The sequence below is a fragment of the Rosa rugosa genome, chromosome 1, assembly GCF_958449725.1.
Source record: "Rosa rugosa chromosome 1, drRosRugo1.1, whole genome shotgun sequence".
In the NCBI taxonomy this organism is placed as follows: Eukaryota; Viridiplantae; Streptophyta; class Magnoliopsida; order Rosales; family Rosaceae; genus Rosa; species Rosa rugosa.
In genome coordinates, this window is record NC_084820.1 from 69,177,266 (window position 1) to 69,194,874 (window position 17,609).

The following is a 17,609-nucleotide window of genomic DNA, read 5'->3' on the forward strand; positions in this document are numbered from 1 at the left end:
TTAGTACCCTATATAAGGGAAGTGTTTGCTGATGTAAAAGTGTAGAACTTAATCCAAAATTCAAGCACACAAGTTTGATGAGGTCGTGGGTGGACCAAGGTCCACATGCACCATGAGTTAATTCTGGGTACTGTTTATGAACAGTATCGGGAATTAACTCATAGTGCATGTGGACCTTGGTCCATATTAGAATTTTCGGAGGATCAAAGACAAACTCTTTGAATTAATGACACCATACACATAATGCAGTATGAGAGAGTCAACTATGCAGTATGAGAGAGTCAACTATGCGAGTCCCGATGCTTTTCTAGCTCGGAAAACTGGGAGTTGAGCTGAGTCACGAGAAATATGGGAGAGCCGGCCTGAGTGATCGAGCTACTGTAATAGATTTTCCAGAACAATAAAATAACGTACAGCGGGCCGGTGCGGTTGCCCATGTCTATATATATGCACATCAGGCGTAACTGCTTTGGAACCACGACCCGACCAAAAATAGACAAGACTGGTGTATAAGTACTGACTAAATTTGTATTTGATATAGCTGCAGGTAACACAACTTACGAGGTGGGTAGATTGCAGAGCCAATCTATGTCGCTGCATGCCTTGGATTCAAACAAGGTGTGTCTCCTTTTGTCTTCAGCTGCTTGTTAATATTGATTATGTGCATCTTTACTGATAATTAGCTTATGATCAAGGACTGGATTACTGTCATTACTTATGCATATAAATTTATGGTATTGTTTCCATACGGATGTACTGTTTCCATTTTAGATAAGGAAATCGGTGTGACAGAGACAACTTCTTCGTATCCACACTTGTCCCAAGACTTTTCAGGAGCAAGCAGAGCAGTAGTTGTAGAAAAAGTAGAGTGCAAATGAGTAGCGGTGCAGACAAAAGCAATAATATTGGCATTAAGAAGAAGAAAATTGGGCCGATTCGCTCAATTTTTAAGCATGCAGATGCTGTCGATAAGTTCTTGATGACTCTGGGGTTTCTTGGAGCTGTTGGTGATGGACTCTATTTACGGATGTTGATTGTTTTTAATAGTGGTTTGATGAACAATATGGGAAGAGGTGGAGTGTTTTATAAGGCATGTCTCTTCTCTTCTCATTTGTCACACACACAACCAATGATCTCTCTTGGCTTTCTGATACAGTGTGTACACATAACTATATATTACACACAAATGCTAATTAATTTGATTTTTGATGTCAATGACTGCTGCAGAACAAAATAATGTCCTTCCTCTACTTGGCTTGTGCATCATGGCTTACTTGTTTCCTAGGTAAACATGGTTTTCTATTTTTTTGTTCGCAGAAGTCAATTGTTTTGTTAATTTATAACTGAGTTCTACTCTGATTTCTGTTGTGGTTATAGAGGGGTTTTGTTGGACAAGAACTGGGGAGAGACAAGCTGCAAAAATGAGAACAAAGTATTTGAAAGCGGTGTTACGCCAAGAGGTAGCTTACTTAGATTCACATCAAACAAGCGCCTCTGACGTTGTAATGAGCATGTCAAATGACATTCGATCAGATCATTCAAGATTTTCTCAGTGAAAAGGTGTTGTTCCTCTTTTGAAATTTACATTATATAATTGGAAAAAATTTCTCTTGTCAACCTATATGGTCGATCATTGTGTATACCATTATACATCTCTCTCTCTCTCTCTCTCATGTATAGGTAAATTATAGCAGAGTAAGCACATAATTATAATCCATATTTTCAAATTTGAGTCAGGTGCCAGACTTCTTAACTAGAGTCTCTAGTTTCATTGCAAGTTACGCGATAGCATTTGTATTGATGTGGGAACTGGCTTTGGTTGGACTCCCCTTTATATTGCTTCTGGTAATTCTTGGTTGGATTTGTGGAAGAACCTTAACACGAATAGCAGGGACGAGAAGACAAGAACAAATTAAGGCGGCGACGATAGCAGAACAGGCAATATCATCTATTAGAACAGTTTATGCATTTGTTGGAGAAAGCAATACTATAACACAATTTTCTGCAGCTCTACATGGGAATACAAAGCTTGGGTTGAAGCAAGGATTGGTTAAAGGCTTGGCAATTGGTAGCACCTATTCTGTCTTTGCCTTTTGGGCTGTCATGTCTTATTTAGGTAGCAGAATGGTTATATACCATGGTGCTCTAGGAGGGACTGTTTTTGCTGTTGGTGTTTCACTGGTCAGTGGAGCAATGTAAGCACCTTAATCATGTTATATTTAATGAATGAGGGTATCTAATTGTTTTTCATTTTTATACTTAGTTAACGAAATTGTTGATGGGGTTAACTTTCAGGGCAATGGGTTTTGCTTTATCAAACTTAAAGTACATTGCAGAAGCATGCTCAGCTGAAGAGAATCTCATGAAGGTTATCAATCGAGTTCCTGAAATTGATTCAGAAAACATGGAAGGCACAATTCCGGACGATGTCTTGAGTGAAGTCCAATTTAATCATGTTAAGTTTGCATATCCATCCAGGCCTGAGAGCATTATTCTGAACAACTTTTCTCTAACCATACCAGCCGGAAAGACTGTTGCCTTGGTCGGCTCAAGTGGATCAGGAAAATCAACAGTGACATTACTGATGGAAAGATTTTATGACCCACTTGAGGGACAAATTCTACTAGATGGGTTTGCCATTGACAAGTTACAGCTCAAGTGGCTAAGGTCTAAAATGGCATCCGTAAACCAAGAGCCTTCATTGTTCTCAACCACCATTAAGGAGAATATACTTTTCGGCAAGGAGGATGGCACAATGGAGGAAGTAGTTGAGGCTGCCAAGGCTAGCAATGCTCATAATTTCATATGTCAGTTGCCTCATGGGTATGACACCCAGGTTTGTCCTGCTCTCTAGCTAGTAGCTATTGGCTACTTGACAACTATTCGTTCATCAATTGAGTTCATTCATAAAGTCTTTTGTATTGATATTGTCTGTTCTTGTGTTGAAAACTTCAGACAACTTGATATTTTATATCTTCAACTAACTTCTTAAATATCAACTGAAAGGTTGGTGAGAGAGGCATTCAAGTATCAAGTGGACAGAAGCAGAGAATAGCAATAGCCAGAGCACTTATAAAGAAACCCCAAATCCTTCTCCTTGATGAGGCCACCAGTGCATTAGACTCAGAGTCAGAAAGACTCGTTCAAGAAGCCCTCCAGACAGCAGCCACAGGAAGAACCACCATAGTCATTGCTCACCGCTTGTCCACCATTCAGAAGGCTGATGTTATTGCTATTATGCAAAATGGTTCTGTCATGGAAATTGGTTCACACAATGAACTAATTCAATAGAAATATGGTATTTACTCCTCATTTGTCCGCCTCCAACAAACGCCACAAAAGGAGGCACCAGAAGATCAAGGTCATTGGAACTATAGTGCTAGTACTAGACAGTTGGACTCAACCTCCCAGCTTGTTGTATCTAATAGTACTAGTCCCACTGCTCAAGAATCTACAAGCGACCTTTCCAAGCAGAAATCTTCACTTTGGAGATTGTTATCTATGAATATTCCAGAGTGGAAGCAAGCAGTGTTAGGTTGGTTATCTGCAATTCTTTTTGGAGCTGTTGAACATGTGTTTCAATTGACCTTGGGAACTACATTATCCATCTTTTTCTTGACAAATACCGAGGAGATTAAGGAGAAAATCACAACTCTCGCTATCTGCTTTTGCGGGTTGTCTGTGTTTGCATCGCTGATTACTCTCCTGCAACACTATAGTTTTGCATACACTGGGGAGCATTTGAGTAATCGGATTAGAGAAAGCTTGCTCACGAAAATACTTAGTTTTGAAGTTGGCTGGTTCGATGACGATAGGAATTCTAGCGGTGCCATTTGCTCTAAACTCACCAGAGATGCTGAACAAGTAAGTCCATCCATATTTCTCTACCTGTAATACCTAATGTGCATAGTAATATATGATAGTCACATAACCCACCATTTTTCTCAAAAAAAAAAAAAAAAAAGTCTCATTTTCCATAGTCTAACAATAACCATGGTGGGATAATTTTTGGCAGGTGAGATCTTTAGTTGGTGATAGAATGTGTCTTCTTGTCCAAACCATCTCAGGTGTAACTATAGCTTGGACAATGAGCCTAATAATTGCATGGAGGCTTGCCGTAGTCATCATTGCGCTCCAACCCATAGTCATTTTCACCCTTTATTCTAGGCGTGTCCTGCTCGGAAGAATGTCCAGCAAAGCCATTAAAAGCCAAGAGGAAAGTAGCAAGCTTGCAGCTGAAGCTATCTACAACCACCGGACCGTAACTGCCTTCTCAGCTCAGAGCAAGATTCTGAAAATGCTAGAAAAGGTCCAAGAAGGCCCACATAGAGAAATCTTACGACAATCGTGGTTTGCCGGTATTGGGCTCGGGTTTTCCATGAGCATTGCAATGCTCATTGCTGGTTTAAGCTATTGGTATGGCAACATGCTCGTCTCCCATGGCTACCTCACACCAAGATCAGCCTTTCAAACCATTCTCATTTTATTAGTCACGGGTCGGGTCATAGCAGATGCTGGAAGCATGACATCAGACCTTACCAATGGCTGGGAAGCAATTGGGTCAATTTTCAGTATCTTGGACCGAACCCCAAGTTCCAAAAGACTCCCAAGTTGAAAAAATAATGGGCAGGGTCCACTTTCGTGATGTGTACTTTGCATACCCGACTAGGCCCAATGTGATGATCTTCCGAGGCTTCTCAATGAATATTGAAGCTGGAAAATCTACGGCATTGGTGGGGCAAAGTGGGTCGGGTAAATCAACCATTATCGGACTGATCGAGAGATTTTATGATCCAATCCACGGCGTGGTGGAGATCGACGATCATGCTGTGAAGTCGTACCACCTTAGGTCATTGAGGAAACACACATGACATTGGTAAGCCAAGAACCTACATTATTTGTTGGGACCATAAGAGAAAACATTGTATTTGGAGCGTCAAATAACATCGAGGAAACTATGATCATTGAGGCAGCAAGGGCGGCCAATGCTCATGATTTCATCAGTGGGTTAAAGGATGGGTACAACACATCGTGTGGGGGTGGAAGATTGCAACTCTCTGGGGGTCAGAAGCAACGCATTGCTATAGCAAGAGTTATACTGAGAAACCCTGCAGTGTTGTTACTTGACGAGGCAACCAGCGCGCTAGATAGCCATTCAGAGAAGGTGGTTCAAGATGCGCTGGAGCACGTCATGGTGGGGAGGACCAGTGTCGTAGTGGCACACAGGTTGAGTACCATACAGAACTGCGACCTCACTACTGTGCTTAATAAAGGAAAGGTAGTGGAGAATGGGTCTCACTCTTCTCTTTTGGCCAAGGGACCTTCAGGAGCATATTGCTCCTTGGTCAATTTCACAAGAAGTACACAATCTTCAGATGATTAAGCAATGAATCGGAGGACTATCCATCTTAAGGTTCAAGTCAATATATCGATGATCAGTATCTTGAATTGGTATAATAATCAGATTGGCTAACAAATCTACTTCATTTCTATTTTGGTCAGTTGTGTAGCTTTTCAGAGTCTAATATTTCTACCATCTTGTTTTACTTGTCTGTCTTGAAGTACTCTTTTTACTTTTCCTTTCAATAAATTTTTCTCGTTCTGTCAAGGTTTGCCAAAAAAACAAAAACTTGAACAACTGCTAGATGAAAGTTGTTACTTACTATCACAAGCTAATATTCTACTATCTTGATAGGAGCATTTTATGCGACGTGTATATGGTTAATCTCTATATTAATCTTTGTTAGTTTATTCTATTTTCTCCTTATTTATTTACTTTTGTGTTTATTAGGTTTTGGATGGTTCTAGTTTGACCTCCAAATTTGATATTTGGACCTCCAACTTTTTTTAATTATTAATAAACTTTGTCAACTTATATGAAAAGACAAATAAGGACAAAGAGAGAAAAATGAAAAAATAAGTAAATAAATAAATATTCTTCTTACCTACTCCAACCAAATATAACATTCAATTAAATTTTTTTTTTTTCGATATTTCCTTATATTGCCTAAATAGTTTTATAATTTACCTAAAACAATTAAGTAAAAATAATAATTTCTATATATGGCCCATCATTCATTACAAAAGTAAATTCAAAACAATCTGATTTGGAATTTTCTTAAACTAAATTAATTGAATATTATGATATAGCTATTACTCGATCTTCCAACCCAAAACCCTCGAAATCCTTCTTTTAGCAAATTCAAAGGGATTCAAACAACATATCAAGATCGAGAACCAACCCTCTGATTAATTTTGGTGGAGGAGAGACCTACTCATAAGAGAGCAATGTCATGTGATTTGATTCATTCTTCTTCTCGTGGTTGAAGATAGAGATAAAAAATATAATAACAAATTGTTGTATCTCATATTTAAGGGCGTTTTGGTAAAAATAAGGAGGTCTACTTAGCTTTTCAAGTATTCTAAAAAGTAAATTAGATGTGTACTAAGTATGAGAGGTCCACATAGCAAATTTGGAGGTCCAACTAGAACCACACTTAGGTTTTTGGAGCAAATATACAAAAAGAAGATAATATTGAGGAAAGATGCGCAAATAAGGAAAAGCTTGAAGTCCTGGCCAAGCAGAAGATCTTGATGGATCGAGGAGCCCAATTCATGGAGATATCGCAGCAAATTTACCTCCATTTCGCAGAAGTATGGCAAATTCTCATTGGACAAAGTATGGAGAATCCTAAATCAAATAGAGAATCAAGAAGTTGTCTTTCTCTACAATTCAAGGATCTCAAACCAAAAAGGAATGAAAGATGACTCAAGGAGCAATATAAAAAGGCTGAGCAAATCTGAAAAAGCTATCTTCTCTTCTCTCCTCTCTTCTCTCTTCCTCTCTTTCCTCTCTCTTGCAACTTCTTATTTTTCTCTTTAGCTTGTTTTTGTTTTTCTTTGTATGAGAAACTAACTCTTTAGTTAGGGGCTGTTGAAGCCCCAAATCATGATTGTAAACTTATTATGACTTTCAATTAGTTTTGTTTATCTATTGGATGAGAACCTAATTTCTATCTTCACATTGATGATTCCTTTGCATGTTTTCTTTGGTGCGCAACTTAGATTGCATGTTTAGGGTTCTATTGCTATGAATGATCATTGCATGTGCCTTACTTCGAGGGTTCCATTGAGAGTTCTAGAGTAGTAAATTGTCTATAAGGCAAGTGATTAGATTCCTAGGTTAATTGAGACGCGTCGTACTCAAGATACCTTGTGATGTCTCATTTTTCTATTGCATAATGATTTCTTTGTGTTAAATCTAGAGTTGCGACAACCTAGGTTATATTTTAGAAAATAGGTTAGGTGTAGAGCGTCTCTCACCTAGCATACTGTTGAGAATACATACATCCTACATGGGAAAAATGAGACCTTGCCTATGGGTTTATAAGGGTTTGGGCCACTCCATCCATTGCCAATTAGTTTTGGATGTGAACCTCAGATTACTTTATCATGGTATCAAAACGGGTTATCCACGTGTGCATGCCTAACGGCCACACGGGCTCCACGTCACCCAAAGTTGTCCACGTGTATGGCTTGAAAATTCGCCACACGTGCGGGGGCGTGTTGAGAATATATACATCCCACATGGGAAAAATGGGACCTTGCCTATGGGTTTATAAGGGTTTGGGCCACTCCATCTATTGCCAATTGGTCCATCCATTGCCAATTGGTTTTGGATGTGAACCTCAGATTAGTTTATCACATACAAGTAAGGAAAAACATAGGTTAATTCAGGCGTTGGGTTAACTTGAGCATCTTCATCCATAGATAAATGAAATTAGGTTGAACATGATTAGTTTACTTGATTGATTGGTGGTGGATGCAATTCCTCTAACTTGTTTTATCTTTGATTTTCAAAATCAAATCTTTTTATTTTCGGAGTCATTTAGTGTTTCGTTTTTATTTAATTAGTTCGTCAACCAAAACACCTTCAAAAATTATCAAACTTTGTCAGTAGTTAGTTTATCATGTCTAGAATCTGTTTGTAAATTTTCGTGACATTTAGAGTAGTTTAGAGTTGTCTGCAAGCTAAAGTGATTAGACCACAATCTCTTGCGGGAAGGATCCCTACGTACCTATGCTATTTTCGACATTCTTGTAGGGTTAAGTTATAGGCATTTTTGTGCATCTATTTAAGTGGATAGAAATAGCCTATCATATCTCTCATGCATATTCTTCAAAGAAGCTAAAAAAGGCCCCCCCCCCCACTCAATGGCGAAGTGGTGGTCAATCATCCTTTGATTATGGATCTTGTCTGCGGATAATAAGCTTCTGTAGGATGCCAATTCCACTTTGTAGAACCAAAAAAGATATTGCAAGCTATTTGTGACTTTGAGAGACACGACAGGAGAATGAATGATCAAGCATTATGATCGAAATCGCAGCCTTGTCATTCTGATTGAAAGTCCAAAGGGTCTTCAATCGTTTTATAAGCGATGGAGCATAGCTAGTCTGCGTAAATTTTTGTCTATGATTCAGTTCAGTGTCACTTTGGACAATCACATATTGGTAGGCTAATTTGGTCTGCCAAAATATTGGTCAGCTAATCAGCTGCCTTTTAAGATCTGCTCTATCGATCTAAGAACCAACTAATCAACCACTTTATTTATATACAACTCATATAAATTAAACTAGACTACCACTTCAGAATTGAGACAGCACTCGATGCAAAACACATGCATTCACTTGAAACAGTGTTTAGGAACAGAAGTCCCCCGGCCTGCATAAAGATAGCCAAGTTCGTAAATGAAATTTATCGTAAGCAATGTATACCAAGACCACCATATATGTAATAGAACCACTGGGTTGTAAAACTTTGAGCTATCAGAGGGCGCAACAACGATGTGTAAGAAAAGAAGAAGAAGAGGGTGCCCCTCTCTTAGTGTCTTGGTGGTGGGAAGTGGAGAGAAAAGTGGCGGAGTCATGTGCAAGGGTGGTCGGCTATGGCGAGAGCTGGTGGGGCTAAGTAGTCATGAGTGTGCCTGTGTAGTAATTAGCTAGGAGAGAGATGTGCTTGAAAGCTACTGTAATTGGAACATTACCATCGTCATATATCTAGCTTTATCCAATTTTATTTATGGCCTTTACTAACAGAAAGGACTCGTATCTGATTCACTTAATTTGCTAGTTAATTGGATTATTGGTCCATGAGTATGGATCAAAACCTACATAATTATCAAGTTTATGACAAGGAGATGTAGACACATCATATCAACATAAAATTATGAGAGCATTGATTAGTCTACTTCTCCGCACACACTCGCAAACACAACTCGACTGAGGCAATGATGGAAGTAGACTATGAATGGGTTTTCGATTTTCCTATAGTTATATGATCAAAACTTAATTTACAACGAAAGTTTTGTAGCACTCTTGAGTATTGAAAGGTGCAGACATGAACCATTTTTTTTTTTTTTTTGCAGTGTTCCCAACACATTAATTGTTTTTTTTTTTTCTTTTTGGTATACTTTTTTGAAAAGGTTTGAGACTTGGTACTAGAGTAGTACCAAAGGCAGTGTCTTTTGAAGATGGTTGTTGTAGAACCGCGCACTCTAAATGGCTTTACATCACCGAATTAATAACATATTAATGTTGGCTGCTCAGGCGGTGGTTAGTGCCTTTGTGGTGTGCATCTATTCTGTTGTTGAAGGAGCAATGAGACAAGAAGCAAGGACCTTTTTTTTCACTTCTTTTATACAGTTATATGTACATAGTATCCCCTAGAAAATGTATCCAGTTAGTGTATATTTAGTTAGGATCGCTCTTTTGTTTCCCGCTTTTCAATTTTTGGGTAGAGGATTAACCACAATGGTGAATTCAATGTACTTATATCTGTTATAACCATTTAAATTGCTTATAAATACAATTCATTCCTACTTCAGGAAAAAAAAAAAAAAAAAAAAAAAAGGGAAATCTGGCCCCTAACTTAAAAATTTATCAAGGGTGCGTCTATTTTCACCCTCAAAATTGTCCTTAACAACAATTATTAACAGAAAACAATGAAAATGAGAAATCAATTTTGTTTTAATTAAAACTTTACCCAATAGACATCCTAATTATGAATTATCATAACAGCTTTCCATACCAAAAAAAAAAAAAAATATCATCTTAGCTTCTTCATCGCTAGCCGACGAAACAAATAATTAGACGAAATTTTCAAGCTATAGCAACAAGTGAAAAAATTGTTGGTTAGTATTATTCTGTTCTATTTCATGTGACTCGTGTTTGATTCTATGTCATAGTAGTTCATGATGAAGGGAGAAAATAGAGAAGAGGAAAAAAAAAAAAGCGTAAATTTCTTTTTCTTTTTTCTTTTCCGATTTCAAATTTTCAATGGTAATATCTTTTTTTCTTTTTAAAATTATTTAAGGGTGAAATTGTAAATTTTATGATAAAAATTTAATTATATGGTGAACAAAGCATTTGGTAGGGTAAAAATAGCCTCACCCATTTATAAAAATGGAAAAGAAATAGTACATTAGATAAAGAGGGACTATGCCAAAATCTTTAGAGATTTACATCTTCGGAATTTTGAAACTGTGGAGCTAGCACTATAGGACGCCCCAATTTAAAGTTGATCATGGCAGGAACCCAATAGACAAATAAGGCTAGAAGACAATATATGGAGCTCCAACCATCAACTTCAGAGTCTTCAGATTCCACTATGAAAAGTAGTATACTGCTTGTGTCAGTTGGCAGTGGCAAAAGAATGGATGCCTGGATGGTATAAGCTAGTTTGAAGAGTTCAGATTCACTGGTTGTGACAAAGCCACATGTTTTATACGACTCTATTCTTTTGCCGGTGATTTCAATGTACTTTATATAAGCTTCAATAGAAATTATAGGGTTGCTTAAGTTACCTCATTGCTGTCTCCAGTCTTAAGTCAACCATTATGGAGCTTCAGTTGCATACTCCAACTCCCATGACTGATAGGACCTCGATCCCTTCTCTATTTTGGGGGTCGATAAAATCATAAAGAACTCTTGAGACGACCAAATAATTAAGAGTTGGAGAAGCGGAAAGACTGTTCAGATAGTTAGGGCTCCTCTACACACACACACACACATATTTATATATGTAGGGTTATTTGCGCAACTGTTGCATGAGTGGTGTTGGTGGTGGTTGGATGTCAAGACAGCGCCTGACCCTGAGATGTGGATCATCCAAGGCACATTAGCATGGCGTACTTCTCCTGTTCGAACGGGGGTTTGAAACCAAACCTCTCCTCAGGAGGATAGATGGGGCGATTCAAGTGAGATCCAATGTAGATCCAACTTTCTATTCACTCGTGGGATCCTGGCGGTCCGGGAGGGACCACCACGGCTCCTCTCATCTCGAGAATCCATACATCCCTTATTAGTATATGGACAGTTATCTCTCGAGCACAGGTTTAGGTTCGGCCTCAATGGGAAAATAAAACGGAGCACCTAACAACGTATCTTCACAGACCAAGAACTACGAGATCGCCCCTTTCATTCTGGGGTGACGGAGGGATCGTACCATTTGATATACAACCAATAGTGGATAATTAGTTACGTGCAGGATGTCATTGATACTTTTAGTATAATTAATGCATTGATATTAATTATTAGGGCAAAGCATTAATACGTACTGTTTCTTTTTTAATTGGAAGTGAGGTAGTTTGTCAGTTTAGTTACACTAGCGAGTTAGTAACACATACATTCAGTCAATATTCAGACTAAGGTTGATGTCTACAAGGGTATCCCAGCAAAGTCAGATTAATCCCCCACCACAGGAGCATAAATCAGAAGACCCTCAAACCTGCTGACTACAAACTAGTGAGAATTGAGACTCAAACACTAGACATGATCAGTGTTTCATGCTAGGCAGCTCGACCAACTTTAGTAAAATGAGACTAATACGTACAGTTTCTAATATATTGTATTGCAAATTAACCATTTGTACTTTTATGTATAAAACATGCGTACTGTTATTGCAAAACATCAGTACTTCTACGGCACTGTACTAGTGTATTCTCAAAAAAAAAAAAAAAAGGCAGTGCTTTTAAGTCCCTGCTTTGTTCATTGTTAGAGGTATGAGAACATGTTTTCTTTACTCTTACGAGTTACGAATGCCTGTAGAAATGAGAAAATGAAACTCTTACATTTGCTTAATTGCTTTCAGACCCTTCCACCTCTCCCAAAGACGATATTCTGTGAACCAAAAAGGATCGGTGCACTGCACGAATTTGTCCTCCTAATTTCAGACATTGGCACTGTAGATCAATGCCCGGATTGGTCATCGTAAAACTTTGTTTTGTTTACTGCAAAAAACAACTACTACCATTGTGAAGTGTATCGATCAGTAATTTATTAGGGCAATGGATTGATTCTTTTAGCATAACTGAGTGGTACTTTTCTCTTTCGGGAGCTAGCAACGAACGTACGTACTGATTCACTGGTTCTGAACTTTTGAAAAAGCCACGTGTTTTCTGCTGTATTACTTTTCCACTGTTTTAATTGTACTTCAACTTTCATATATTGCTTTATGCCTCATCGTGTTAACCAATATTATATGAGAGCCTTGTAGGGTAAGAGAAGTTTATCCATCAGTTGCGGGACCTCTAATTAAGCAGAATTCCTTTCGTACTCGATCACATGACTCTGATCGAGGACCTCCTTTCAATATATATTTAAACAGTTAAGAGAGATCGACCTGCGATATCTGGTTCTCTTGGAAACTACGTACTTGTGCTGACTGGTTGGATGACTATGTAGACATACCTTTCCCATATACAATGATTACTATGCTTTCTATGTATAGAGTGAGAGAGCCGTTGTTTCCATTTTGGGATGTTAACAAACAAAAAATTAACAAAAAAAAATGGTGGAGAGCATTAATTAGTTGCCTATGGTTCCCCATCATATTGTTACCCTTTTTTGGGTGCCACCAGAAAACCCTTGCAAGAGCAAGTTCACCCGTAGTCAAGAAAAGTCGAGGCGTCGACCAGTCAAGTTACTGTTTACTGTCACTGGACATGGATTTCCACCCGTTTTTTTTCTTGACCAGTCAAGACTGTTCATATATATATTGGTTATTAATTGTTTGCCGTTGGATCTTCTGCTTAATTGAAATGGACCGCTGGGATTTCATGACTGTTACCCACCTTTTTCATGCTTGTAGGGTGGAGTGATGATGTCAGCCACGTTATGGCTTGGGCCGAGCTGGCAGCCCCTCAAACCCAGTCAAAAATTTAGTCATGCTGTTGCCTTTTTTTTTTGGCCTCAGTCAATAAAAGCCAACAATTGGTTGGGCAAGCTTCAACCGGTGGAAGACCATTTTTCCTTGTGGCCGGTCACCACGTCAGTTTTCTGAGCTGGAGCCCGGGCAAAAGAGAACCGCTGCACTTGCTCTAAGCAAAGCAATTTTTAACTGATGGAGTCATACTGAACCACCTCCTTCACTCTTCTCTATATATAGTTTCAGCAAACAAACTATGACTAGCGCGCAGATCTATGTAGAAGCAATGAGGTCTATAATTCTATATAAATGGGTAGGACTACATATAGTCATATATAATATATTGTGGCTATATCGGTTTATATATATTTTCTTTAAAGTGGAGGTAATTTACTCAATGAAATGCCTCAAACACATTGAAAATACTCAATTAATAACTATACTCCACGCCAAAGGAAAACATTCCTACATTCGTTATTGGCCACACCGTCATAGAGCGGCATAGTCGAACTTATCACCGTCTTCTGGGTAATGATTTTATCAGCGTTTCTGATTAATTGGGAGCCATGCATATAGCTAGGGAGAATATTAAAACCCTAACATGTCCATGCATGCATGCAACCTCTAACAGTTATACCACAAGCATTGCTAGCTAGCTCCAAGTGCCTAAATCGTCCAGCAGAGATATCAAACTGATCTCATTCACGACACGTGCATTGGGTGCGCGCCGTGAAAGAGTATTATTTACGACGAATAATAAAAGCATGTTGTGAATGATACATTTTAATTACATATTTTACGGCGTGCATTGTATGCGGGCCATTAAACTTGCAATATTGTTTGTATTAAAGGCTACCTCTGTTTGTATGCCATGATTTTGCGAAAAGCGCCAAAATTTTTGGCCAAATATTGAACTTCCCTCTCGAATGAAAAAGAAAGAGATAGAAGACCGGTTCAAACTTCCCTCTCAGAGACTCTCGCTCTCAAAATCTCCTCCGCTCCCAAAACCCTAACCATTGCCGCTGCTCCTCCTCCTCCACTCGCAACCCTTTCCCCGCGCCCAGCCTTCCTTCCTCTTTTTCTCCGGCGGGACCGCCTTCAACAGCGTCGTTGAGAAGTTCAAGAATTTCACCACTCCGGCGACGGAGGAAGCACCGCCGAGATTGTCCGCGTCCTCACGGAGACTCATTATCTCAAATCTCCTCTTCAAATTGGATTTTGGGAGTCCGATGCCGGCGGTGCAGGAAGATCCGCCGACGGCTGACGCGATATCCAGAAATTTGACGCCGTTACTGCAATGATCCTCATAACCGAATAGAGAAAAGCCAGCTATAGCTCGTCGAACGTGAAGACATCGATGATGAAGACGACCTCTTCAAAGCGTTCGATAAGACTAAACTTCACAAACATTCGGTTCTGAAGATCCTAGAAGGAGCCTAAAGGGGGGTGAATATGCTTACAACCAATTTTTTTCGTTCAAAAACTTTCTCAGGGATTGCAACTGGGTGATCAATCTTCAGTGCTGATATTGAACAGAATGTATTGAACAATCAAACAAACCAACTAAAGCATTAAAGAACACATATTTTTGTTAACGCATTAAACACCCTATCGAGGGAAAACATCTACGTGGCCTTTAACTCTTGAAAGACCAAAACCAATTCACTAATGAACAACAACTTACAAGATTACAAAAACAAAGATTGCACTGAACGCGGCAACTTCTCTAGACTAACTCACTAAACTGTTTGTAATCACTCCTTGCTAATTGTTTACATAAGTGAACAACTCAGAAATCTCAACTATGAAACAAGCTATGAATGCAGCAAGTTCCTCTTGGAGATTTCACCTTTGAAGCTTGCAATACCCAAATGACCTCATGGGATGCAAGAGATGAAAGTGAATGCATGAATGGTTTTGTGTTTTTCAAATTGTTTTCAACATGGAACAAGACACTTTGAAAAGCATAAAACCAAAGAGATAAACTCTTGATAAACAAAGGGACTGAAAAACAAAAGTGTTTTCAATACCCGAGAGTGAACAGAGAACCCATATATATATATATAGGATGAAGAAAATCAGTTTACCCAACAACCCCTTAAACTCAATTGGAGTAGGTAACCTCATCCCCTTAATTTCAGATTGCACATGTAAACCCATACTCCTAATTTCAATTGGGAAAACCAATTCTAGAAGCCAAAACACTCAAGTTCCATAATCAAAGCTGACACCCGAATAGAACCCATGAAAAAACCATTGACTTTGTGAAAGAAATGCCATGCATGAGCTTACCTGAGCCATGAGGAAGAGGGGACTTCTTCTGATCTTCAAGGTTAAAGCTTGATCTTGGAGAAGATTGCAAACTAAGATGGGGAAGCAAGACAGCAAACTGATCTTTATGTGGGTCCTCGACAGCAAGACAACCACAATTGAAACAATTGTAATTAAACAATTATGGTCTTGGGATCTATACTTGGGATTCTAACTCTTGGGCTTCAAGGGTAGATAACTTGAATCATATATTTTCGCAAGCGTACGAATCGTGTCAAGTAAGGGAAGTATTTGGACCTTAGTTTATCGTACCTCGGGGATTAGGTGTTGGACCTAACCAAGATAATTGGCACTAGGACAACTCAAATGCATACAATGAAAAATAAAAATAAAAATAAAATAAAGTAACATAATATTCACAAGGCACCAAGCCACCAAGCCTCGGCTTAGCTCACACTAAGCCTAATCGAAGCCACTAACTTGTTGCCCAAATGAGTTATGCACAATGGAAGGTAGAATTTTGTTCAAGAGTTTTGAATTGAGAATTAACTAAATTAAATGCAAACTAAAATAAAAGCAAACAACTAATTATCAAGCAAGAAATTAATGGAAACATGGGAGTGTCGGGTGATTCATACTAACTATCTTGCAAACATCGATGTCAATTTCATAAATGCATGTATTTCCTATATGTGTCGAGTCCCGTATCTAGTACCGGTTAAGACTACTAAACCAATTACCTTTCGGTGTATTGACTATGCCGGTTAATGTCACAATCAACTCTCTAATTTGGGCATTACGCCGGTTAAGGCTGCAATATCCAAAATTAGAAGCCTAGAGAGCAAGATAATAGAGACCTAAGCAAACTTAGTTACAATTAAGCTAGCTAATAGTCACCACACTTAAATCCTAGATGCAACAAGACTAATAAGTTGTCAATTTATCAATGGGTTTTTTGCACCAACAGTGTCTGGAGACTTGGGTGACTGACAATATGATACCCGAACTTACAAAGTTATCAAAGTAATACCCAGACTCAATTTTTCGTATCAACGTGGTACCTACGTCAATTTTTCGTCACGCCTCCGTCAATTAGACCACGTGCGAAGCACGTGACTCATTAAATGAGGCTAAAAATGACTTTTTCACTCTTCCTCTCCTCTTCTCCAACCCAATCACTCACCCTCTTCCTCTCCTCCTCAACACCACCTGGTAATAATAAACCATTATTTCCCTCCATCAAACCCACATGACTTCCTCCCTCCCCAATTTTGATTTAGATTGGATGACATGTGTTTTGCAGCTGTAGAAAACCACAGCGGAAGCGATTCCACCAAGAATATGATCTCTTCTACAAAATAACCCTACTTACAGAGACAAACAATTACCAATTAATCTCTACATAAATCAAATTGCAGCAACCCAGAGTGAAAATCAAAGCCCCAACACTTCAATTCTCCTCAATTTGAAGGTTACCAAAGACTGATCGAGCTAAGCATCATCATAGCAATGAAACCAAGGACTGAACTAAATCACAGTAGCTAGAGCAGAGAAATAGCAGCATTACCACGCAAGAGGAAAGCAAAAACCAAGAATTGACCAACCAGCATCTTCAAGAAACCGAAACCCCCAAGAATGCATCCTCCTCCTCCATCTTCTCCCACAAAAACTCCCGCATTCCAGACAACCCCGTTTTCTACGCCATCTTCCCTGAATCCTCCCTCATCTCCACCACCACCGCCGCCTCGCTCCAATCCCTTCAGAGATGAGAAACATACAGAGACATCGTTTCCATCGGCGCCGCCCTACAACTCCTCCGAAAACGGCGACACTTTGTTGGACCAAACACTCAAAACGTCGTCGTAGTCCAACTTCAGCATCAGCCCACACTCCGAATCCTCCTCCTTTGGCGGCAACTCCGCCAGCTTCGACTCCACCACCGCTAGTTTCTCCATCTTCTTCTTCCTGAAAGAAGATGGGGCCAACGGAGCCGAAATGGATGGCCGAGATTTGTTGAATCTGGGTGAGATTTCAAGAACATCAACGGTCGGGAAACTCCACCAGTTCATCCCACCAACATTTCCTCCATCCTTTTCCCTCTTCCTCCTCCCCCCACTGCCACATCATCATTGCC

The 17,609-nt window shown here is 39.1% G+C and overlaps 1 pseudogene; it reads left to right on the forward strand.

The window, feature by feature from the left end:
- The first annotated feature begins 874 nt into the window (after window positions 1-874).
- On the forward strand, window positions 875-5,383 carry LOC133734016 (ABC transporter B family member 15-like; annotated as a pseudogene).
- Window positions 5,384-17,609: the final 12,226 nt, after the last annotated feature.